The sequence below is a fragment of the Cavia porcellus genome, unplaced genomic scaffold (assembly GCF_034190915.1).
Source record: "Cavia porcellus strain 051 isolate PalLab524CR breed Dunkin Hartley unplaced genomic scaffold, mCavPor4.1 scaffold_24, whole genome shotgun sequence".
NCBI lineage: Eukaryota > Metazoa > Chordata > Mammalia > Rodentia > Caviidae > Cavia > Cavia porcellus.
Genome location: NW_026947507.1, coordinates 18,088,462 through 18,115,042, shown reverse-complemented (window position 1 = coordinate 18,115,042; position 26,581 = coordinate 18,088,462).

Here is a 26,581-nt window from a genome sequence, read left to right as displayed (position 1 = left end):
ATGAAATATTTACTGGATTATATGTTCAAAATTTTAAAATCAGATTAAATACTTTTTTTTCTGATGACAATTAGTAAAACTTTAGCAGTCACCGTTTATGTGTTGTAATCTGAAGAAGTAATTGACAACGTGTAACTGGTGACCTGAGTCTGGTCTGACGCCTATAATTATGAAATCTAAAATTAAAATTGGCTCTTATATTCTTAAGATTCAAAATAAGAATGATATTGATAACATAAAATTCATATTAATTTCAAATTCCAGATAACAAGACACATGATTATGGTCACGTGTTTCTTTTAACTTTCACCATAGAATACGCAGAAACTGTTGCACTCCAACAAATGGCAGAGTAAATAGCTGCAACAGAGAACACCTCCAAACTTAAAATATTCAGAGATTGATCTATAGAGAAAAATGAAATTTTAATTCATTTTATAACTACAAAGAGTATGGATTTGTGGTGAGGTATTCATGCAAAATATTGCATGGGCTCTGTTGTATCTTTATAGGAAATACCTTTCCTAATAATTTCTCACAGAACTAATCACAAGTAAGTACATACAAAGAGGTGAAACTGATAAGGATATTTGTCCCCCAAATTGCCGTGTTATGGGTGTTTAGTCCCCAGTTAAATGACATCCAAAGGTGGTAAAGCTCTTAACTTACGCGTAGTGTGGTCACATTAGCTCAATGTGACCCCATCCTCAGAGGGATTAATACCCTCTGGAGAAGGTTGTTAGTTCTAGGACTAGTTTCTGCAAAAATAGATTGCACTAACGCCAGTTTGGCTTTCCATCCTCCCCCATTGTCCTTGGCATCGTGTCCCGTCTGTCTCACACACATACCCACACTCTCACCTCACCACGCCGTCCACTGCAGGCCTCTCACAGTGCTGATTCTGGCAGCATATACACATATCTGCAATGCTGAGTTATTGACTCTTCTCTATATAAAATATGTAAGGTCTACTGTTACAGCAATGTGAAACAAATCAAATTAGAGTACATTCCCTGTTTCGAAATAATAGAGAATACCTTACTGGATATCTGGAAAATATGCCAGTTTCCTGAATAATGCATTCCTGATTATGAAATCTTGTATAATAATTATAATAAAGAAAAGTAAATAGTGCCTGTTTGTTAATAATAGCAAAAATACCAGGTTCTGTGACATGTTGAGTTAAAAGAAAACTATCAAATTGGAGGTCTGAGCGTCTATCTAAAAATAGGTATCTCACAGTGAATGTGAGAGGGTCAGAAGAATTAAGAATAACAAAACATTTACAAAATGTTTTAAAGCATCATCTCAATCATAGCCTGTTTTTCAAAAACTTATGTTTTTAATTGTAGCTAGAAATTGAATTTGCAGTGTACAAAGAGAGCCCTATGTAACTTACGTAGATATTAAATCAGGAATTTATAAAGATATTGTTTCAAAAACAAAAGAGTAATTTTATAAAGTTTTCTGTTAATAAAAATAATGCATTAGTGAACACTTAAAGAATGGATAAATGAAAGATTTGTGGACTAAAATGTCATAAGTAAGAACAGCATGATGAATGAATCTTGAAAAAAAAATGTGGTGCAGTAAACTATGAGTTCTGTTTCTTTGAAATATCAAACATATTAAGAAATAGCCAAACTCATTAAAAAAATGATGATGGCAATTATTAGCAGCTTTATTAGGATACAGTTTCATGGTTTTATTATTTCCGTTGCATAGGCTATCATGGAATTTGACCACCATATTCCATCACTTTGTCAATAGTCCTTAATTCATAAAATGACATTTCATTACAGTTATTTCACTATCAGTATTTTCCAAGCCATTCCAATTTAAACTTTTTAAATGAACCTTTATCCTCTTGAGCAAAAATATATTAAATAAAATAAATATAATCTAATTTAAATGATATACAATATAATAATATCCTTATCTATAGCAGTCAATTTAATTGAGTTGTATGGTATCATTACTCATATTTAACTTACTCAAGCTCATGATTGCTGTTCTTTGAAACATTATACTGCATATGGGTTTAAGTGTTAAAAGAATGTCACAAAACATAAAACTAGGAAGTAGCATAAGTGAATAAGGTGGATATTTTAAAAATATATTACATGTAAATATAAACTTGTAAAAATTTTCTAATCTAAGCTCAGTTTGCTAGCAGAGAAATTAATAATGCAAAACTAATTTCTTAACTTCTTGTTAACCATATTAATTTAAAATGAGAAAATAAGCAGGATGAATAACTTTTGTGTATTTGTGTATTAAAATGGTTATCAGTTATATTACATTACTAAAGGAAATAACTGACTTTGGCATCACAATGCATTTCTTTATCTGATCATGAGTGAAACTACGTTTATCATTTTATTTGCTATCAAGATTTTAAACATTGAATAGTTTTGAGGGGCAAAGTTCCAAATTATTAGGTATGTAGTGGGCGTATGAGTAAGGAGGTTAAAGTTAATTTTATAGTAAACAGGCATAAATTTTATTAAATTTTCCAGAAAAGAACATATGTAGAAAAAATTATCTATAGGATGTTATCTATATGTTTGACAATATCACTTAGATTTTGTTATATATATATTTCAAAGCATCAACATATATATAACATTTAAAATATATATAAGTTGGTGCTTTGAAATATTGGATATTAGAGTGTATGAATTCATTATTTCCATAATTACCTAATTATTTCAGTGTTATGATCACTGTAATGCATATGTGTGTGATTTCCAACTATAAATTTAGAATTCCTTACTATCAACATTCTATTCCCCTTCATTTGTAATCATTGCTGAATAAAAAAGAAAAAGAACATTATAGTAATTCACTATGATAAAATAGTTTGCCATATAGTGTACTTAAAGGTTGAGTCTTCTGATTACCTTTTAAAATACAGTCATCTCTGGAAAAATCCAGACAACTATTATACAATGCTTTAATCATTATATGGAAGAGTAAAACATGAGCTATAGCCCAATCATGCCTTAAAATCAGAGACCCACACATCTAAAAATATAATTTACCCATATAATCTAGAGACAAGATTAAGATATCTGTAATCTAGATGGCAACAAACTACTGGAATCAGTAGAAAGGAAAGATTTGCCAAGCTTTTAAAGAAGTGATTAGTCAGAACTTTTGTCTTTTCCAAACGTAATGTCTGTTATATGTTCAAAAGCATTAATTATTTCAAAAATAGACATTTGAGAAAACCAGATAATTAGTCCAGTGCAGCTGGTATAAAACACTACTGGCCCAACTTTGATATCATTAAAAATTTGGCAAAGTATCTCCTAAGCAATACCCGTGGGCAAATAAATTCAGCAGCTAGGTCCATTTTACTTATCTTTTTAGGTCTATTTTTAGAATCTAAGAAAGTGTTTTTAGAAGGTCTGATTTTGCTTTTAACGTTTAAAAGAAGGCAAGGCAAAGGTAACAGTGCTACCTTTAAGTTTGAAAAAGGTAATTTGTTTGCACAAGATTGCACTGCTTTACTCAATTCAAACATTTTTCTTTAAACTTAACTATTTTATTATGACTTTTGCTAATTTTGCTTTTATTTTTTCTAATCTAATGTGCCTATGTTCAAATTTCAACCTTTTATTAATTATATATGCAAAATATATACACACTTTGAAAAATAATAAAATACATACTGATATTCATACAAAATTAGAAACTAAACAATAAAATGAAGATCTGAAATGTTTTCTATTGGTTGAATACATTCTCTTTTCTCCACCTTGAATAATTGTGAGCCCTGATTTCCTCATCCGATACTTTTTTTTTTTTATGTAGTCTTGTTCTGTACACATAAAAATAAAAAGAAGCATACATTTGGACAACCTAGATGCTAAAAATATTATCCAACTTTATGAGATTCAACAAATGAAAACGTTTGCAGAAAAAGATAAATGATAATATTTTTGTAGCTTTTATTTTCTATTAAATTTGATATATTATGTTTTTGTTTTGTTTTGTTTTGTTTTGTTCTGGGGATTGAACTCACAACCTCATGTTTACCAGGCAAACACTTTTGTGAGCCACTGAGCTAAATCCCTGGCCGTAGTTTGATATATTTAGTATCCATCCATATAGAGATTCATTACAGACAACATATAATTTGGGGTATACAGTACTCAAATCTAAAGGAGTATTCATATCTAATATTATTTGTAAGCTCATTGTTCCCAGAAAAATGGATGATAACGTTTTAATTTTCAAAAATATATGGAATACTTGCATGAATCTGGGTATTTCCTTATGTCATATTAGGGTTTACATGCTATAATTTTAATAACATTTGTTTATTTACTAATGTATTGTGCCATTGGGATGTACTCTACCACTTACCACTTATATCTCCTGTCATAATTTTTATAACTTTATACATGGGAGCCTGGTGAATTTCATATGTATTTATATGTGTATGAATTTATTTATTTTTGAGAAAGAGACTTGCTGATAGTTCATGTTGGACTTGAACTCTGTGTAGCCAAAACTGGCCTCAGATTCACAGCGATCCTCCTGCCTCAGTCCCTGGAGTGCTGGGATTGCAATCATGCAACACCACACCTGGACCAGTTCATTTAATTTTACAAGTTATCTTCAAAAGAAAAATTTTATTACAAACATATACAGCCATATACACAAAAATGTGTTAATTCCTCTAAATTTTTACATTTAATTTATATTGTGCTTATTATTTTATGAAAATAGGACATTAATTTAGTGCTTCATTTGAGACATGATTTATTAATAACTCAAATGATACATATTTCTAGTGAAATGGGTAGTTTACTTTTAGATAGATACAGTTGATTGTGATTTTCACTTGTGACAATTATCTATAGCTTTAAAATTTGTTAGGGATTAGTTAGTGACAATATTTCATGGGAATTTTTGAGTTTTTAAATTTGTCTTTATTTATATATATATATATATATATATATATATATATACATATATTACTATAAATGATGTATATTTGGATCCATCATCACTGGTATTTTTTAAATGTTCCCTTTGCTTATTCCATAAATATTTGGGGAACCATAAAATTCATCCTTCAGAAAATTCTGTTCATATTTTTATTATTAATATTTATGTCTATTTTATTTATCAAATACATAAGTATGTTGAAGTGTGGATAATTTAATACCTCTCCACATAATTTGGTTGATTTTTGCTTTATCATAATAGAGATTATATTTCGTATAGAATTGTCCTTGATATTTTCATCTCTTAGGGCAAAAGCAGAGGGCCATACATCATCCCTAGATTTATTTAAATGTACAGATTTAATATATTAACTGTGATACACCATATTTTCTCTTTCTTCCTTAACAAATTGTTAATTCCTACCAGACTATACAAGTTTAAAATTCTTGGATTCTTGAAATTTCTTGGTAGACAACGGCAATGACAATGGTGGTACCCTGTCACCAACTCTGAACCATTAAACCATCACACTTACCAGGTAAGCAGTAGAGCTTTACTTGCATTCCAATTCTTAATGTCTTTTTATAAGCTTTTCAGAATAACACTTTAATCGAAAGACCATTGACTGGATGAACATGGCCTAGAAAGACACAAACAGCATGTGATATTCTGTGTAGAAGGCAACCATTTTGGACGCAGCTTCCTGGCTTAGTAAAGTCTTCACCTGCTTGGAAAAAAAAAAAAAAAAAAAGTCACTGATTCCGTGAACAGATACAGGAGAATCCTCAAAGAATCCTTAGGCTGCTTAAGACCAGTTTTTCTCCTTATGTCAGTTCATGCATGCTCTTGATTGTTTTATATGATTTTATAACTTCCTGTATTTCTAGTAAATAAATTTCAAGTTTTATAATGAAATCTCTATTTCATGTGATATATTTACTAGTACTTAAATTTTCTGGTATGCCTAAAGATACACAAGAATTCATTTTAAAATTAAGCATTACTTAATAAGTCACTGTTCATTCTTTCTTATTCCTTAGGCTTTGTACAATTTTCATGTGAGCAAGATTTTGTTCGGCTTTTAATGTTATGGCTAGACAATTTGGGCCATTAACTTTTAATGAATAGGATTATATGTAGTCTTAAAAATAGTTTATTTTTATAAGATTATATTTGGTACTACTTTAATTTATCCCCTCACTTGATTTCTTCTGGGAATTGATCTTTCAGTGTACTGTAATGTCATTTCTCTTTGCTCATATGCATATTCTTTAGTATATATGTCTTTGTTGTATACAGTATACAGTATAAGTCAAATCTTACTGAAAACTTTTTTTTTTGCTTACAAGTAAGTTACATATTTCAATTTAGAATCGTTACCTTGAATGTGTTTCTGTTAAAAGCATCTGACATGTTGTGCAGTTTCTGATTTCTTCTTTGTATAAAACTTCCATTATGAATGAGTTTTAGCACCCATGCATATAATTACTATATATTGCCCCAAATATTGGCTAAATACTAATACTAGATTCTAAATATGGAAAAACTATTTTTTTCCTTTGACTTTTCCATTATATTATCTCCAAGTATGTCTAGTAAGCTTGTTTTAATCGTGGATATTAAGTATAAAACTAGAAAAGTAACTTTGGATAGAATTGTTTTCTAGACATTCATATTGTTAAATGAAACCAAGGTGCAGTGTAGACCACTGAGGCAAGCATGTTGAAGCAGTGGGTGAGGACTTAATTGCCAACTGAGTCGGTCAGGCCAAGAACGAAGTGAAGAGACCATTGGTCCTGAGCAAGGGCTGAGGGCATGCTTCTACAGGGGAGTTCAGGTAGGGGAGGGAGGCACTGCTGAGGGGTTTGCAGAATTTTGTGTTGCTGAATAGGAGGTCTAAGGTAGGTGATAGACAGGGTTGGGTACACGGGGTGCTGGAAGGCACAGCATGTCTATGCAGTTCCTTCTGGAAGGAGCTCTTTGCAGGTTGTCTGTGTGGGGACAGCTGCTGGCTTCCTGTTGAATGCCATGGCCCCTCTAGGTGTGGACAACAATTTTTTTTTTTGGGGGGGGAGTTTTTCTTTCCTAGGTTTAAAGGATCTAATTCAGAGACCTGACACATATGATGGGCAGTTTAAGGAAACGAATGACCCCTTATTTGATTATGAATAGAATTAATCTGATTGATTTTCAAATGTGTAAGTGCTGTCTATTTTAGATCCTCCTCATGACAACATAAAGCTCTTAGATCTTAAGCAAATAACTTGGATGTTTACAGTATTTCTCCTTTTGGCTGGCCCTGAACTCTGGCTTTGTTCTATCTTCATGAGAATGCTTTGTTTCTCTGTCTGCTCACAAAAGTCACTCTTTCAGCTGTCTGACCTTTGCTGGGGACAGTTTAGAAGTTCATAAATTATTGAAGACTAAAGGTGGCATAAAATCCTGAGTTCACTGCTCTGTCATGTTGTTCCTGTAGGATTTTAATTTCTCAGTTCTTCTCTGGTGTTGGAAGCATGAATTCTAAAGTGTCATTCTTGGAGAAAGTTCAATCATTAATCAGATAATTATTGCTTGAACTCTCTGTCCCTTAGTGACTCATTTAAGATACCAGTATATGGTTAAGTATTGTACCATCCCATTTCAGTAACATCACTCACCCTCAATACTAATATTTCAATTTCCAAAAACATTTTTTTTGTTATTTTCTGTTTTAGTATAGGGTGCCAATTTTCTTTTTCATTTTGGAAGATTGATTTAATAAAGTACATGAACAGCAGGGATATAGTTCAGCAGCACAGCACCTGTACAGAAAGTGTGAGATCCTGAGTTCAATTCCCATAGCAAAAGAAAAAAGCAAGAAACAGAGAGAGAGAGAGAGAGAGAGAGAGAGAGAAAGAGAGAGAGAGAGAGAGAGAGAAACATTGAACATAGGCAGGAATACTACACTATGATATTCGTTGATTTTATATTTCAAAGTCTTTTCAAAAGCAAAATGTTCAGTATTCCTTTGTATGTTTAGCATTATCTTATATGGAAATTTCATGTTTCTTTAGGTGTAGGCTTTGCAGTGAAAATTTAAATTAATAGCTTTCCAACCAGAAAGTGATTACCATAGTGATAAATCTTACAAATTGACTCCCATTTGTTCCACTGACTTCTATATAATAGTTATTATGTTTCATGTTATTACATAGAAATTCTGCATGCAAATTTATTTGTTTACTAATAAAAGTCTCTATTTGTGCTGGCATGATTTCACCTCATTGTTTAGCTTTAAAGTCACCTTAATATTGACATGTAAATTGGGTTTTCTTTTTTTGACATAATTTTTGCATGTTTTGATTTGCTCATATATTTTGATGTATAATCAAATTGTCATTTGTTGGATAATACTCATGCCTATATTTGTAATTATTCTGCCTTTGTAATTACTGTGAAGATAACTATATGCAATACATTAACTATTGTTACTGTACTATTATCTTATTTTAAAATTCTGTTTTACTTTATTTCATTTTTTTTTAATTGCAGTATACTACAAGAAGTAATTTTTATTCTGAATTAGAAATTTGTAGAGTATATTTTTGGAAACAATAATACATGTAGAATATATTCACTCAGATTTGAGAATATATTCCAGCTTTTAAGCACAGTAGTTTTCACTGTTAGAATAATGGTCAATGAATAGACTATTATACTTTGAAAATCATACAAAGACCACTGGTTCTAACTTTTTAAATGGAAAGTGTGATAAAATGTTTCATTAGTACCACTAAATTTTTGAGAAAGATGGAGGGATGGAAAATGAAGAGTCCATATTTCAGGGATACCTATGTTTAGAGTTATAGACTAGAATACTGCCTTTTATTGGGCCATCCCAAATATATAGAACATAATAAAAGATAAAACAGTAGCACAACGAGTGTGAGATTCTCATGTTAAATTCCTTCGAGTAGGGAGTATCACTTAAGTATTGAAATTAGCTACTAATCCAGAGGACGGGAAAATTTCTTATAATCATCAAAATCCTGGCTTAATAAGTGTTACATATATACTCCTTTATGAACACATATATTACATATGTGTTACATGTATACTTCTTTATGAACCTGTGGACAATTATTTTATTAAGGGCATGAATCTACTTAAATATAATTTAAATTTAAACAATCATTGGTAACATTTTTTATCCTCCTTAACTTTGACATTATATTAAGAAAATTATTTTTTCTCCCGATTTTCTTAGCAAGTCATATCTTTTCTCTTGACATTCCTGATTTAATTTCTTTTGTTTGCAAAAGAAAGAAAAATCTGACATTTTCTTCTATGGCTTTTTGTTTTCAGTTTTTGTTTGTTTGTTTGTTTGCTACTAGGAATTGAACTCATGACTTCACGCTTGCTAGGCAGGTGCTGTGCTGATGAGCTACATTCCCAGTCTCTTCTTCTGCTAATTTGATATTAAATGGATCTCAGCTTTCTTGATTCACTAAACATTGCAACATATTTTCTATACTTATTAATAAGATATTGAATACTTTATTATTATGCTGACTGTAAAAAGTTCAGTAGTAATCAAGCTTAAAAGCTTGTATAATGATCACCTTTTAGAACATACCAAAGATCTCTAAGATAGTAAATTATAGTATTAGAAATTATTAAGGACATAAGTAAAATTTTCATATGGAAATCCACGTTATTGTAAAAACCATACAATATAAAATGAAATTATTCACTCATTAAATTTTCCTATTTTTAATATATTTCTTTTAATCAATTGCTAAAACAGTTTTTTATAGCTGAATTTTTATAATGTAACATTTCTAATGGAAGTCTTGAAAATATGAACCTTAAGTTACAAGGTTTTTACACATGAAGACTTCTAGCAGAGAATGATTTCAACATGAGTCATAATAAATTACACATTTTGCCTCCTTCATGATAGCATATTTCCTATCGTACAATAAGAAATATTAGTCAGCAACATCTAAAAAAGATGATAAATTAGGTATGAAGATGTATAATCACATACATATGCAAATCAATATGCACATACTTCAAAGAATAAAGAGAAATATTCTTGAACGTTCAATGATTATGCTAGGCATAGTTAGGAAATAAAAATCAATATCTTTCTGGCATGCACGTTTATCAAGTGCTGTACGTAATGAAATTTTCTTTTGAAAATAAGCAGACAGTGTAAATATTACGCCAAACCTCCTAAGTCATTCTGTCGTTATTACTTTTGGAGTATTCTTGTTAAATAAAAACACATTTTGCTAAAAATGTACTAGCACTAGTAACCAAGAATTATGAATACACACACACACACACACACACACACACACACACACACACGCGCGGAAAAATCACAAATAAGTCTTTTCACCAAGTAGAACTATTAGTAGAACTAAACACGTGTGCATCTACATCTATCAATAACATTTCATATAGAAAGCTAGAGAGGAGTTGAAGGCATTTTATCTTTTCCTTTGGTTATGTAGTGACTGAAGACCAATTTTAGATTAAAATAAAGGGATTTGGGGTTCAATAAGACACAGATGACATTCCATTTAATGGAAAAATACTTGGCAAGTAATTGTAGAAAAATATACAAGAAAACAAAATCCTATTAAACTAATAAGGTATTGGAAAGGAAATGTTGTTAGCAGAGGATTTATTCTAGGGTAATTGCATTCTTACAGTACATTTTCTTACTCATGTACAGTGAAGATTACAATGTTAGAAAGCAGTCTAAAGGAATATGCTTTGAAGAGTCTGAGAAAATAAATGACCTAAGTATGAACAAGATAGACTACTTGGAATCAGTGTGTTCAAGTCAGAAAGCAAATGTTAAAACAGATGAGAAATATCTTCTTATCACTCACTCACCACTACTGTTTTCATGATTTTATGCAATATACATTCATTTATTCGTTTTTCCTTTTTAAATGTTCAGTAATTTATGTTGATTTTTCCAAGTATTTTAACATGTTCTAACATAAAATTATTTTACATGGAGCATCAAACAGACCGTTGAATCCAGTGGAGCTAATTCATATGAAATTTAGAAAAGCTAACCTTGGAAAGAACAATTTTCTGGCCATGATTCCTTCCTATTGGAATTTTTCTTTCAGAACTAAGTTTTGGAAGTTCTGCATTCATTAAATAAAAGAGTTGAAAGAAGATAATATTTTCACTAATGTTTGCCATTTTAGATCTGCAAATCTAAGGATCATAATCGATGTTTGATAAGTAAGTCATTTGGGAATCATCTCAAATTTAGCAAAATTGACTCTGACATAGAAGTCCAAAGAATGAAGTTAACACGATTATCATATAACTACTGTGTATATTAGGGTTTAGAGTAGACTTGTATCTCACACTATCAAATGATAGAAATAAATGTGAAGAAATACTTCAAAAGGAAATTTTATACCTGAAATGTAACTATTGATTCCAAAATTAATTTATAAATTTACCTCACTAAGAAAAAATATCACTTATCCTACAAAACAATTATGTTCTTTTATGAAATATAAAATCAAAATGGATCATGAAAGGAGAACCCAAATATATGTGCTAAAAGAACAATTCTCACAACATTAAATGTTAGATTGTAGCTGGGTGTGGTGGTGAATTCCTGTGAACCCAGCACTTTGGAGGCTGAGGCAGAAGGATCATTGGTCAAGACCAGCCTGAATTGCATAGTGAGACCTTGTCTCAAAAAGCCAAAATAAATAAATAAGTGATTAATAATAAATAAATATTAGATCAATATTTCTTGCTCTTTCCAAAGAAAAGTTAATTTGCCTTTCCTGAGGGTTAGCCCAAGCTTTCACACCTAATTTCACCCTTCAGATTTCCAACTGATTGTTTTCAGCCTTTAAGATTTCTGTTAGTTTTGTATAGAATGTATACACAGATCAAAGGAAACTGGAAAAATTATAAATTCAACTAAAGTTACAAAAGTTTTAAAGTTTTATCTACTAAATAATTTAGTATCCAAATGAAACTACTAAGTATACAAAAATAAATTTGCAAAAATACAAATTTAGATTAATAATTAAGATATACTCGATTATTTTATGTCACACAATTTGTAAAAAGATACAAATATATATTTGTAAAAAGATACAAAGGTATTTATTTTATAAATTGAATAAGGCATACACTAAAGATAAGACTACTTTATGTTAGCAAACAACTGGTTGCTAAGAGAAAGCACTTCAAGCATTGTATTAAACAAAATATATCCTTAAACATAATGATTTTCAAGTGCATTTCATTTTAAGCATTTGAACTAAATTATTGCCCTTTTAAATCAGTAAATTTAACTTTGTCTTCTTTTTAAAATTTAACAATGGTTACCTTCTACCCAAATTATCAGGGTAACTGGAAAATAGATGTGAAATAATCAGACAAGTTAAAATAATTATATATAATAATTATAGATATATATTATAATTATATAAATAATTATATATATATAATTATAGATATAATGATAAAATCATTAACTATTATTGAAATATTTTGGGTTACTGGGAAAATTTTAGATATACATGCTCATATTTAAATGTTTAAGAAAAATAAAATACATTCTTCCTTTTAGTCACTTAAGAATCACTGTAAAACTAGAAAATGTTTCCTAAAAATTAATGAGTCAACCTGTGATGCAATATTGTTTTCTGATAAATCAAAGAAAAATATATTGCCTTATATAAAAAAGAAAAATATATTGTCTTACATAAGAAAAGAAATATGCATAATGTAAAAAATTTAATAAAGACATTAAAATTGATATCAATATATTTCATTTAATCAATTATAGCTGATAAATTTTGAAATGTCATAAATCTTAAGTCATTGTTTATTAAAAAATTAATATGACTTTTCATTGCGAATACATTTTTGTTTTAGTTGTACTATCATAATAATTACCACTAAAATAAAATTACCACATAATTAGAGGAAATATTCTCAAACAAGTGTATGTGTGCTTTTTGGGGGAACTTTAGATTCTTTATCATATACTGCAGAAATAAATTCTTGATTAATGAAAAGCAATTTACTATCTTGATTCAATGAAAGAAACACCAATACTGCCTTATATAATGAACCCTAAGTATTATTTCATTGCATGGATCTTTTCTTTCTACATATCAATATACGTTTTTCCTGAATAAAATCTCTTCTAGATTTAAGGTAATTTCATTTCAGTAACAAACACGGCATGAGTTCTAGAAATAGATGACTTTAATGATTGTCTTGACAAATAGCGGATCAGTGATTTGATCCTTAAATAGTTATCATCTAACAATGTGAATAAATAGTTGTGCAACCATGTGACCCTTCCTCTCATTTCATAATGAAATAAGTCCTATGTTGAAGTAATGATTGGTGATATAATGTGTTCCTACTCTATTGATTTGTGTCAGATTGACAATTTTAAGGTCATCAACATGAACTGTACACAGTAAGTAGAGATTTTATTACCTAGATCTTAATCTAGTCTACATTTGAGAAGTTCGATCAGTTATGATAAAACAGAAGCATGAGAACCTTTTGAAGAGTTTTGTATATAGAAACCAAGATTTGTTAAAGTCTGTCATATTTATTTGATTTTATATTCACTTGATATAAAAATTAATGTCTCAGAGCATCAGGAATGAACACACCTAAGAGATTTTTTTTAATTATCAGGAGATTTAATTCCTGTTATTAATTTAACTTACTCAAGAACAATGTTGAAATGCTGAGCACTTTTTGGTCTCTCTTCCTATATTAGCCGACTTTTACAAGGAAATCATTGTTCCCACTTATTTTCCTCTTTAGATACACCTAAAAACCATATGCTAATATTCAGATTTATTTAAACTCCTCCAAGACTTTCTGTCATTCATTTCCTTTTCCTTTCTATTGATTTACTTGGATTCTCTTTTCTTAGCTTCAGTAACACCGTCTACTAGTTTTATTCTATTTCTCACTTACTATTTAACTTCAAGACAGAGTTTCTATTTCATCTTTCTTTTACAGTCCCCCTTTTTATAATTTTTAACCTAAGCAAGTTAACAACACATAGAAGATTCTTAAATATTTGTAGAATGAGTAAGTTAATAAATGGATATAAGAATAAAAGAAAACATAATTAATTTATGAACCTCACCAATATGAAATTATACTCTCATGAGCTAACTTTTAAGTTTGTTTTACGAATTTTATATACACAAGCAGAAAAAAGACATACATAGATCAACAATATTTACTTAAATTGAGCCACATACAAAACAAAAGAAAAAATTCAAAAGCTGATACAGCATGTCAATTTTAAAAGATGATTCAGCTAGAGTGTTTACAGGCTGAAACTGTAGGCCACCATTTAACAATTTGAAATAGGTCTCCTTTCCCTCTCTGTACACTGGTAATTAAGAGTAAGCATAAAAAAGAGAGAACAACTCAAAAAATGTAGGTTTTAGTGCAATAGGTTGTATGTGCACTGTGTAAATGTGTTTTGAGAAAAAATAAAGACGATCTTTTTTCACTTGTGAAAATTAAATTTGATTTTACAGAAAGTTCCAAGACGTTGTTAATTGCTAGTAAAAGCTCATTCTCTTTTCATTATATATTAACAGAAACGTAATTTGCGAGATACTTGTTTCTAAGAAAAAGAACTGTATATTGTGTCACAAATGCAAATGTGCACACAATTACATTTAGGTATATAAAATATATATTTTATACAGTATACCAATAAATAGCTATTTTAGTCAATTTTATAATTCTGATGTTGTAATATAGACAAATTTATAATATTGAGTGCTACATTAACTAGTTGACCATTTCTACCATACCAACTTGTCAGTCCACCTTACTTTAGGACTCATATGTGTTCTCAGAGTTTTATTCGGTGACTCAAATCATTAAGCAATCTTCAGCAACAATTTAAAATTTCTATGTGGTTCTAAACTTATCAATGGCTAAATAGCAAACTTCCTTCAAACTTTTATATACATGTTAAAAAAATCGTGTTGGATGGAAAAATTAGGGAGACTAATATCCTAAAGGTAGGGATCTTAAATGCCAAGTTCCTTTTCCAATCTCAATCATTCATCCTGAAAATGTTCTATCAAAACAGCTTAGAGGAAGCACTTTAATTACTGTTCCTTTGACGTATGTAATTCATTTTCAGTGCTAGGTCTATGCATTTATTTAAGGGCAAATATTGTACAGCAAAATGGTCTTCTAAGGTATTTCTTTCTTCATTTTTCCAGACTTGGCCTGTGTAGAATTTTTTATTAATAATATCTTTTGAGGTGATATTTTAAAACCCTAAACCACATTCCTCTTTAGGAAGAATGTATTAGGAATAGGTTTTGGAGAACAAAATAACTTTTAAAAACTAAGGAAATATAAACATTTAAGCTCATGTACAATTTTTACTTTTTTCTATAAACATATCTTTTGAGACTGTTTTATTGGTACATGTTTGTTTTAAATAATGAATACATTCATTCTGGGGTAACCTGTATATATAGATGACATGATCTATTCTTTGGGGCATACTCTCCCGCCCCTAAAATCTATTGGCCTCCTTTCTACCTGTGAAAGATTTATCTTCCTATTTATTATTGTCTATCTTATTTACTTTTGATTTGTCCTATAAAAGAATCTGATTTTTCCACTAAGAGCATCCAATTTACTTCATTTAACATTGCATATTATACAGAATAGAATACTGCTGTGCCAAGAAGTGTTCTTCACAGTCTCTGTCAATACAGATATGCACTACACCTCACTCATAAACAACTTCTTTTCGTGGATGGCTCGCAGACAGACCCCATGTCCAGTCATGCTCAATCATCTTTCACTTCCCTTGAAACACAGTTTGCATTCTTAAATAAATAAATACAGAATACTTTTCATCCTCTCTTAATCAGAATAAAACACTGAATGTTCATTGTACTGAAAAGCTATACATAATTTTATATAACTAACTATACATGAGTTTATATATAAAAAACTAAATGTATAGCATATATAACTATGTATATATGTTTATAAGGCTGCCTATATTAGCTATTATTTTTAACAACATTGTATTTCTTTTGACAGTTATCAATTTCTTTACAAATTGTCAATATGCCATTGTGTTAATTTTTATCTTGATGTCCTCCCAAAGCAAAATGCAGTGATGGGAAGGAAGGGCTTTTCAGAGCAGAAAATCTCGAGTTTGTGATTGATCTATGGTCAACTGTGGGGATTTAGTGTGTGAACACCAGACCTGCCCTACAGAGGGTTGCCTGTATCTGATATAAAGGGCAGAAAAAGGCTTCATCTAACTCTCCTGTTTTGTTGCTTTTGATATCTCTCATTGCCACCAATACTTATCCCTCTGCCATGTGCCACCCTGTCAGCTGATTATGGACTAAAAGCGCTACACCATGAACCAATTAAATTTTTGTTCTTTAACCTTAGGTATTGAATATTTTGTCTTAGCAATGAGAAAGGTAAGACAGTCATTACAATGTTAAATTCCAAAATTTACCAAAAAATGATAAAATATATGCATTTAAATGCATGTATATTCATATGCACAGATATGCACGTACATCTGTGTGTGTACATGTGTCTTTGTGCCCATTTTAAGTAGTAAGGAGTGTTCTACTTACAGCTTTCACACATGATAGACAAGTGCTCTACTACTGAGGCACATCTTCAGCCCCAAATAAGTATGTTTTGAAGAAGAAAACAAAATAAACACAGAAACAAAAAAACCACAAAATCAATCAAACTGAAAATGTTTGCAACAAAACAAGAAGTTTAAATAGAGCTGGTGAAATTTTTTCAAATCTAAATGCAAATGCGTAGTGGATCTCATCTTTGCTACTATTTCTGTAGTTTTAATTTTTAATCTTGATATGTTTTACTATCTTATACAGCTATAAATACATATTTAAATGTCTTTAATTATATTACATTTATTACTAAAATATTACCTGTTAATTTCTTCTATCTAGTGTATGAGGGTTATAAACAGCAAAGTTTCACAAGACTCACACGTAAGACTAATAATCAAGACCGGTTCAGAGAATGCTATGTTAAAACAAAGAAAAAACATCTCTACCTCTTTCTATTAATCCACATAATCCCTCTTTGGTTTAATAGGATTTCAACTAGTTCTAAATATATGAGCTTCTTGGAATTTTGAGAGGCTTAAACTCTCTTCTAAGCAAGCGAAGTGGATTAAAACCAACCTTTTGATTTTTACAATTTGCATTTAACTGACCTATTGTATGAGTCACACTAAAGCCCTTAAGTGTTTTCTTCCTCAGTATCTAGCATCTCTCTAGGATAAGACCATGATATTTTATTTTCTTTGATATATTTCAGCTTGTAAACACAAGAACATGAACAAATTATTTGCCAAATACTTTTTTTTTAACCCAACCCACACGTCCCTGTAAAGCATTGACATTCCATACTTAGCTCTTTATTTCTGTGGGGAATGTATTTTTTTTTTTAGAAGGAAAATAGATTTTCTGAGAAAATCTTGAATGAGAATAAATAGCTCTCCTTAATGAGGTGTCAATGAAATGTCAGTCAACTGTTACATCAAGGTCATTTTCAATTTTTCCTTTCTTTTCCACTATATTTTTTTTTTATATTTCAGTACCCAATATTGAGCAAAAGGTAATCTTTCTTTTGTGTCATGTGTACTACTAAATATTTTTGTCATTTTCTACAATGTTAATTTAGCTCTTCTGAAACAAAAATATATAATATACATAAATATAACATTATGTATGAATCTTACCATATAACTGATGATTTTTATCACATATGTAAAAATCTTGAATACATATTTGTAAAGATGTATAAATATAAAAAAGCAATGTACAATATGCTTACTTTTACCTTTAGTTTTGTGCCCTATCACCTGATGTGCACTAAAATGGATAGCTAAATATGGACAACATAGAGACAGCCAGACTTCAATGTATATCAAAGAGGCTGGTGAATAAAAATTAAAAGCAAAGAAGAAAGAAGGAAAGAAAAAAGGGAGGAAAGAAGCTGAAATGATCACTCACTAACGAAGGGAAACATGTAATATTTTTGAAAGTGTGTTGTTTCTAAGCAGTTGTTATTTGGAAGTATAAAATTTAAATTTACAGATCTCTAGCTGTTAACTGAAGTGTTGCTTTATTGATTGGCTGACTTTCAGAAACATGAAGTTGTCACTGGTTGGCTGATTCTCAGAAGCCTAGCTGCTGTAACCAAATTGTCATGGATCATTTAGAATTATTTTCACGCAGTTCTGCTGTGCTGTGTTGCTAGAGCTGAAGACACTTAGTCCTTGTCTAGTAGGTCGATCTTTCTTACACCGAGGGCTCCCCTTCTGTCCCTACAAGACAAGCTGCAGATGAGATCACCAGGTAGTGTACAGTTCATCACTATTTAGTGTTGCTGATTGGATCAGAAGATGAAAGTCTCATTTATAAATATTCAGCTTCAATATTGATCAGCATGTTTACTGTCAGTCTTGATCAGCATGATTTAATGGTGCTTTTGAAAAATAGTGTATAGAACCATATAGTGATAGTGGCTTCACAAGTTTTCAAAGAGCTAGATAACATATAAAGTGAATACAAATAAACATAAATTTAAGTATTTTAAAGTTTTTCAATTTGCTAAAGAAAATAAGTGACAATGACCTCTAAGTCTGTCATTTCAATGTATATATATACATACATTTATTCCTTTATTCTTCAATAAATGAGATAAGATTTAGTCACTCTACTTTTCTGTCAATACATGTACAGGTTTTTTTTTTGCATTTTAATTGTGGTATTATGTAAAGAACATAAAATTTCACAATAGTGCAGAGTTTCTGCTGATTGACTGAAAAAAAAAAGAAAATGAAAGAACAAATTGAATTCATACATTATGGCCCAAGACCTAATTTGTTTTATATTTTATGTTTGGTTTTTATTATGCTGTGTAAAGCAAGAAGTATATAATTACTACGCATATCATTCACTCCAATAGAATAATTTGGAGCAGAATATCCCTTCCTCTAAAAAGTATTAGTAATACATCCAGAAAAATAGTTTATCTTTTTTAATGTTTTAAATAAATTCTCTTCTGAGAAATCTGGAAAGGCATACACTTGTAATAATGATCTGGCTCTCATCCTGAAGAAAAATAAAGCTTGGTCCTTATTTGTCATAAAAAAGGGAATAAGTCTTTCCTAAGAAAATAATCTAGTAAATTCATAGAAATTTTACCATTTTAGAAGGGAGCTAGGTTTATTGTTTCTGAGACTTCTCAGGGAAATCAGTCAGTTGTATCCCAGTAATATTTAAATATCTGATTCCATTGCAAAGATAATTTTCTTCACATTTGATTATCATTATCATGCAACTTCATGCAAGTTTTAATATCATTATAAACAAGGTGCTCTGACATAACTATATATTATTCTAATTTTGGGGTTTTTGTTTGAACATTTATAACAGACATAACAGACTTGTCAGTTCATTCATTAATTTTTTCTTGTAAGAGTTTCTTATAGGAGTTAAGATACCTATAACATATAAATTTGATGATTTAGCAATAGTCTGAGAGCTCAGAATTACTAATAATCACCAGTAAAGTTTTCATGTAAACAAACTATTATTAGTAATAAAGGACATTTTGAATTATCAATAGTCTTATGCAAGGTCAGTGAAAAAAGATAGCTAACGAAGATGTAAAATATGTAAAAAGAGATTATGTAAAACAAGGTTTGAAAATTCTAAAATCACCTTATTTCAGTTCATAGTAAAATCTATCTGTCTTAGAGATATGACAAGAGTTTAAGTCTGTAATTTACCTATGTAAACAGAAGAATCTCAGTTTAGGATCTTCCTTGGATATGACTTTCACTTATATATTTGGTAATGCAGATGTTTTATTTTATTAACATGTATTCAGCAAATCGCAAATTATGTACATTGTTATCAATAGTATTTGATGGCATATATTTTTCCACTGCTTTCCAAACTCAGTATTTCTCTGCCATCATTCCCAGAATACCAGATCACTTAATTTAATTCTTACAGGAGGTGCTTAGGTCATCAAAAACAGGAAAATGGAAGTTTCTCCTATAGCACTTATCTAAGTTATTAAAATTTTCCACTCATCAACTTGTAAAAGCTTGGAAACCAGTAGAGCTGAATATCTTATTTCATGTTCCTGTTGGTGATGCAAGGTGGATAATCTATGACTTACTGAGAAGTAAAAATAAAAGAATAAAAGACTTGGTGATAATAAAATGGATCATCAGAATTTAAGGTCAAATGATAATTTAGACACATTTGTTTTTAATATTTCAGTTAGTTTATTTACCTTGTCAAAAACTGTGATCAGTTCAAACATTGAAGTATTTTGACAAGAGATAAAATTGTGTGTCATAACTATCAGAGTGATTTGTTTTACTCAATGAATTGAGAGGTGAAATATCATGCAATATTATTTAACTTTCCAATTGCTGAGAAACAGTAACCAGCCATCACAATAGAAAGGAAGACAGGTTTAATTTGGTTCACAGTTCCAGGTTTCAGCCTATTGCTTGCACCCTCCAAGGTCAATCACCACGGTGGAAGAGCATGGTGACCAAAGAGGCTTTGGGTTTATTTTTGAGGAATAAATCTACTACTAGGCAGACTGTTTCCTCATTTGAAAAGTAGCAATATTTAAAACTCCAGGTAGGTAATGTCTTTTCTATATACATATCCCTTTTCCACTTACTGTCTTAATCCTCTGGTCTTTGAATTTTTGACATTCATCCCACAACAAGTAAAGGAAACTTTCATTATTATATTTATTAAACCATCAGCATTTGACATAAGTTTGTCTTTGAACCAAAGAATATTTAAGAACATTTCAACAGGTCTAAACATATGATTTTCCAGTGCTGAAGTTTTATGGTCCCTAAATTTTTTGCAGCACATTAATTTGTGAACTATAGAATTATAATAAACTTTTTTCTCATGATTGTAGTGTACAATAATTGGAAGTATTTATAAATAAGTTGAATGCTGCAAAGGCAGGTAAAAAAATAATGTAGTTTTGGTATAGCCACCCCACATCTTAACTATGTAACTATAGTTTACCTCTTAATTTTATATTTTAAACTTTCCATTTATTTGATTTATCAAAAATCATAATTATTGAAGTTAAAAAAAAACAAGTTTTTTCTATTTCCTTAAGAATTACTCAATGAATTTTAGTTTCTTCATGCGTTAATTTTACATATGTTTTTAAATATATGTGGCTATTTTATTCACAACAGCAAAAGTACCACTCATATCAAAACAGTGAACAAAAATTTTACATATGAATTTCACATAGAGTTTCTTACTGTGAAATATGTTTAGTACATTTTTTCTGCCTAATAAAAGTGTTCTCCATGTCTATAACCTAAAGAGTTTCTGTTACTTTTATATAATTTTATGCCTTGTTTTCTACAAATGTGTGTATCTCAGATCAGGTTTATATTTTAAACTTAATTTGGATTTTATTAATTGGAAATTTAAAAACTATGTGACTATAATTCACTTTTATTTCTGCTAATATCTTTTATGCAAGTTTTAATAGTTTCTTGGTGATTTGTTTTGCTGCTTTTCTTGTTTTTTTTTTTTTTAATACTTGTTTTAAATGCCAGAGACTAAGAATATTCCAGCAATTAGACTATTTTTGTCTGTGTCTCGATAACGAATTGACTTGTAAGATTATTATGTGGTGCAGGAATTAGGAGTTTTCCAAATGTACATTTCAAACATATTCCCTCTCCAAACCATACACAGTGTGACAATTGTCTTCTTACATTATCAGTATTAACAGTATGAACATCCTAGTTTTTTTTTTTTTTTAAGTAGAATAAAACTACCCCTTCCAATGTTGTCAGATTAACATTTAGAAAGTCTTTATTGTATTTGTCTTGTCCACAGTAAAGCACTTTTATCTAATAATTCTGGTTAACAGCATGCATCTTACCTATAACATTACATGGCAAAAAAAAAAAAAAAAAGTACTTATTTGACTGATACATCGAATATTTGGCATGAATTTTGACGTCTAAAACTGCATAAACTGAAAATTTTAGATCTAGCTTACAATATTGTTACGGTTTGTCTTTGAATGTCCTCCCAAAGCCTCATGAGGTCTTGGTGTAGGGGGAGCCGGCCTTTCTAAGGTGGCTGAGTGAGCGTTTGTGATTGGCTCATTGTCTAGCTCTGGGATTGGCAGTGTGAGTGCTGCAACTGCTGGGCGTGGTCGTTGGCATGCAGTGTAATGAGGTCTGCTCTTCCCTATTTGCTCTTGTTGCCTTTCATACTTTCTGCTGCCATAAACCATTAACCCTCAGCCATGCCACCCTGCCTCCAAAAAACTGTGAGCTAAATAAATTTTTCCTTTCTTCTTTTGGATGTCAGGTATTTTGTCTCAGCAATGAGAGAAAAATACTATTTTTCATTTCTGTAAACTTACACATAACTATTTTAGACTTAATGCTTCTCCATTAGTTTTAATAATTACCATCAAATATTTCATATGATTGCCTCCTTCCTATTTATTTATTTATTTATTTATTGATTGATTGATTGATACCAGGGATCGAACTCATGACCTTGTGCTTGCCAGGCAGGCAGTTATGCTGCTAAACTAAATTCCCAGTACCTCCCTCCTCTTTAAATTATTTGTTTGCAGCAGTAAATCATTCAGCAGTTATTTTAGGGAAGGTTCTTGGACTGACACCTCCTTAATCCCTTGTTACCTGAGAATGTCATCTACCTAGTTTTCTTGCATAAAAATACTAACTTAGCACTGTACATAATTCTTGCTCCAAAATTATTTTCCCTTAAAACCCTAGAAAAGATATTCTATTGTATTCTAGTATTTAAAATTGCAGGAAAAAAAAATCTGAGGTCAATCCTACTTTTGCCCCCTTGAAGGTGCTCTAATTTCTCTCTGGACATTTATAAAACCTTTGGTTTCCATCCTTGAAACTTAAAAAAGTCACCAAGATATTTCTAAGTGTTGCTTCATTTTCATTAAATATTATAGGTATCCTGTGAGCCTTCTTCATTTCCAGGCCTATTTTTCACTTCAACTCCAGAAAGTTTTGTTAGGTTAGTTCCTTAAGTATTGTCTCAGTTTCATTTACTTAGACCTTTGTTTCAGATATTCTTGTTATGTGTAGATTGCATTTCTTGGGGAGGCCCTCTATATCTCTCTTTTCACCCTCTTTTTGTATTGTAAATTATTTGTCCTTTACTTGGCGTTCTCTGAGAATTTCTCTTGTTTTACATTTACTTTCACACATTTATTTTGTGATCAACCTGAGTTAAATGTTTCTTTATCTTTCTAAACACTAAGAAATCTTCCATGTGTTCTAACACAATCTGATTTATAGATAAGCACATACTGCTAAATGAAGTTTTTTATAAGATGTTCAATACTGTGGTTCATCTCCTCTCCTCTGATTGTGTGTGTGTGTGTGTGTGTGTGTGTGTGTGTATGTGTGTGTGAGTGTGTGTGTGTGTGAGGGTATCTTCAGACCATCAGTGGCACACTCAAATGGGTGACTGTAATTTATGTTTACTTGATTTTCAGAATGGCCAATAGTTCAATAATATGTTGTACAGTTTGGATATCATATGGTGAGACATTGACTCTATACTAAATAATACAGCAATTACATGGCTTTGGTGTACAGCTCATACACTCTTTTAAGGACCTTAACTTACAATGCCATTTTAAATTACTGAGTTTCTGTGATGTTACTTTTGCCTACTTAATTGATTTAGTTGCAGTGGGCTTTTTCTGGAGAAAGAGGTTTTAATTTTCTCTTTTGTTAGTATATTCATGGAATGCGTGATGTTTACATTCACCTTAAGGAGTGAGTATACATACTGAATATATCTTGATTATTTTTGATCTTCACCTCCTGACTCACCTTCCTGTATTCCTCTCTAGGTCCCCTTTTCACATTTTCTTTTTTACTACTATTATTATTATCATCATTAATAGTTTATGATTGTAATATATGAGAAATACATTTGCTGAGAGCACTTGGTACATGTATACAACACATTTTAAATGTTTTCATGTCTCCTTGTCTCTTTATAACCTCTTGTGTATCTGATTTATTTCACTTAAAATTATGTGGTTATGGTATATGCATTTTCCTACAAATTATCCCAATTTATCCTTTTTTATAATTCAGTTGTATTTTATTATATGTAGATACCACATTATATCCCATCGTCTGCTGAGTGTACATATAGGCTGCTTCTTAGATTTAGTTATACGAATTGTGCTGCTATAAACAATGGAATGCATGTATCTCTGTATAAGATGAGTTAGCTGTTTTGAATACATACCTAGGAGAAAAATGGCTAGGTCCAATTGAATTTCCATTTTTAGCTCTTTTGAGAAGTTTCCATAATGATTCCATACTGGTCATGTTAGATAACATTCCCATCAAAAGTACAAAAGAGTTCCTTTTGTACCACAGCCATATTGGCCTGTGAATTGGATTTGATGATTGTTACTTTTTCAGCAAAAGATGAAATCTTATCATTGTTCTAATTTACATTTCTCCAATGACAAGAGATGTCAAAAATTTTTATATGCTTACTGGCCATTTGTAATTTTTTTCTGAAACGTCTATTTTTTTCACTTGCCATATTTTGATCAGGTCAATCATGTGGGGGACATATTATCATATATTTATGTCTTTGACCCATCTTGATTTTTATTTAGTATATAGTGATAGATTAGGGGAGCAAATTCTGTCTTCTGAACATAGACAGCCAGTTTAACCAACATCATTTGCTAAGAAGCTCTTTCCTCCAGTGTTATAATCCTTTTGTAAAGATCAAATAGCTTAAGGTATCTGGGATGGTTTCTGCATCTTCTATTATGTTCCATCAATTCACATGTCTTTGTCTGAATAACATGCCATTTAAGAACTATAGCCTTATATGAGATGAAGAAATACAAATGTCAAATAAATACATGAAAAAATGTTGATCATCATTAAGTCATTAGAGAAATGCAAATTAAAACAACACTGAGATTCCATTTCACTCCAGAAAGAATGGCCAGGATCAAGAAAACTACTAACAAAGGCTAAAGAGGCTGAGGGGAAAAAGGAACTCTCCTGCACTCTTGCTGGGATGGTAAAATGGTGCAGCCACTGTGGAGGTCAGTCTGGAGATTCCTCAAAAAGCTGGGATTGGAAGTCCCATTCGACCCAGCTACTCCACTTCTAGGCATATTCCCAGAAGAACTGAAAATATCATACCACAGTGATATATGTGCACCCATGTGTATAGCAGCACAATTTGTAATAGCCAGATCTTGGAAACAACCCAAGTGTCAATCAACTGAGGAATAGATTAAAAAAAAAAAAATGTAGTGTTTTTATACAATGGAGTACTACTCAGCTAGAAATAAAGAATAATCGCATTGAGACATTTACTAATAAATGGGCGCAACTTGAGACCATAACTCATAAGCAAAATAAATCAAACTCACATGTATAAATACCATATAGTCTCCCTAGTGTAAGAAATATAAGAGTGCATAAGAGTTTATGGTAATCGTGATTCCCCATTACATTTCTTTGAAGCCTTATAATGATTGCATACATTAGTTGGAATGAGTTTTTTCCTGGTTTGTTTGATTTTTTAAATCTGTGATGGTATGAACAACTATTTTGAAAAAAAAAAAAAACTCACTATAGCAACTAGTGCTGATTTAATATCTTCTTACTCTGAAGTCCTACCATGCATTTGCTCTTCTGTTTCCATTGGTTCTATCATGTTGTATCTTACTGGATTGAATTATGTGTGATAGTATAAACGAATTTTCTGTGGAAAATGAGACAATTTAGTAGTCATTGCTTGTTTTCTGTTATTTGGTTCTGAATGCCCTGTAATACTCTCATTTTCTTTAATGGTTTTATACTATTTTGTTATGTTTGATACTATTGTATATGAAATTATGCTCAGCTATTTCAAAGAAAGAGACACTATGGTAGTTACTGTTAATTTTGGGTTGTCTTCTAGGGAAATACTGTGTTGCTTACATTGTTCTTTTCTCATCTGCTTTGTTCTGTCCTGTTTTGTCTTAATCTCTTTAAATTAAAAAAAAAAAAAAAAAAAAAAAGATGTGGCCCAAACATCTTCGAGAAGCACAGATTCACATATACAAAAACAATTTCTTTCAGAAATAGTTTGTATCTTGTATTAAGGGGAAGAAATGAGGATAAATAGAAAATAACGCATTCCATAGTTTTGCGGCCTAATTTCAACTCAGTTCAGTGTCTGGTGAGCTGGGATTGAGAACTGCTTCGGAGAAGGTTATCTTTGCCTTTCCACCTCCTGGTCCCTCTTTGCTGCCCTGTCCCTGCTCAGTGGTGACTCGCTGAGATGTCCTCTAAGGCTTCTAGGGAGCCGGCCCACAATTATCTCTGTATCTGTTGGAAAAGATGAGGCACTGAAGGGAGAAAATAACAATAGGAAATATATTTAGAAAGATGGGGAACAGTATGAGAAAACAAAGTAAAATG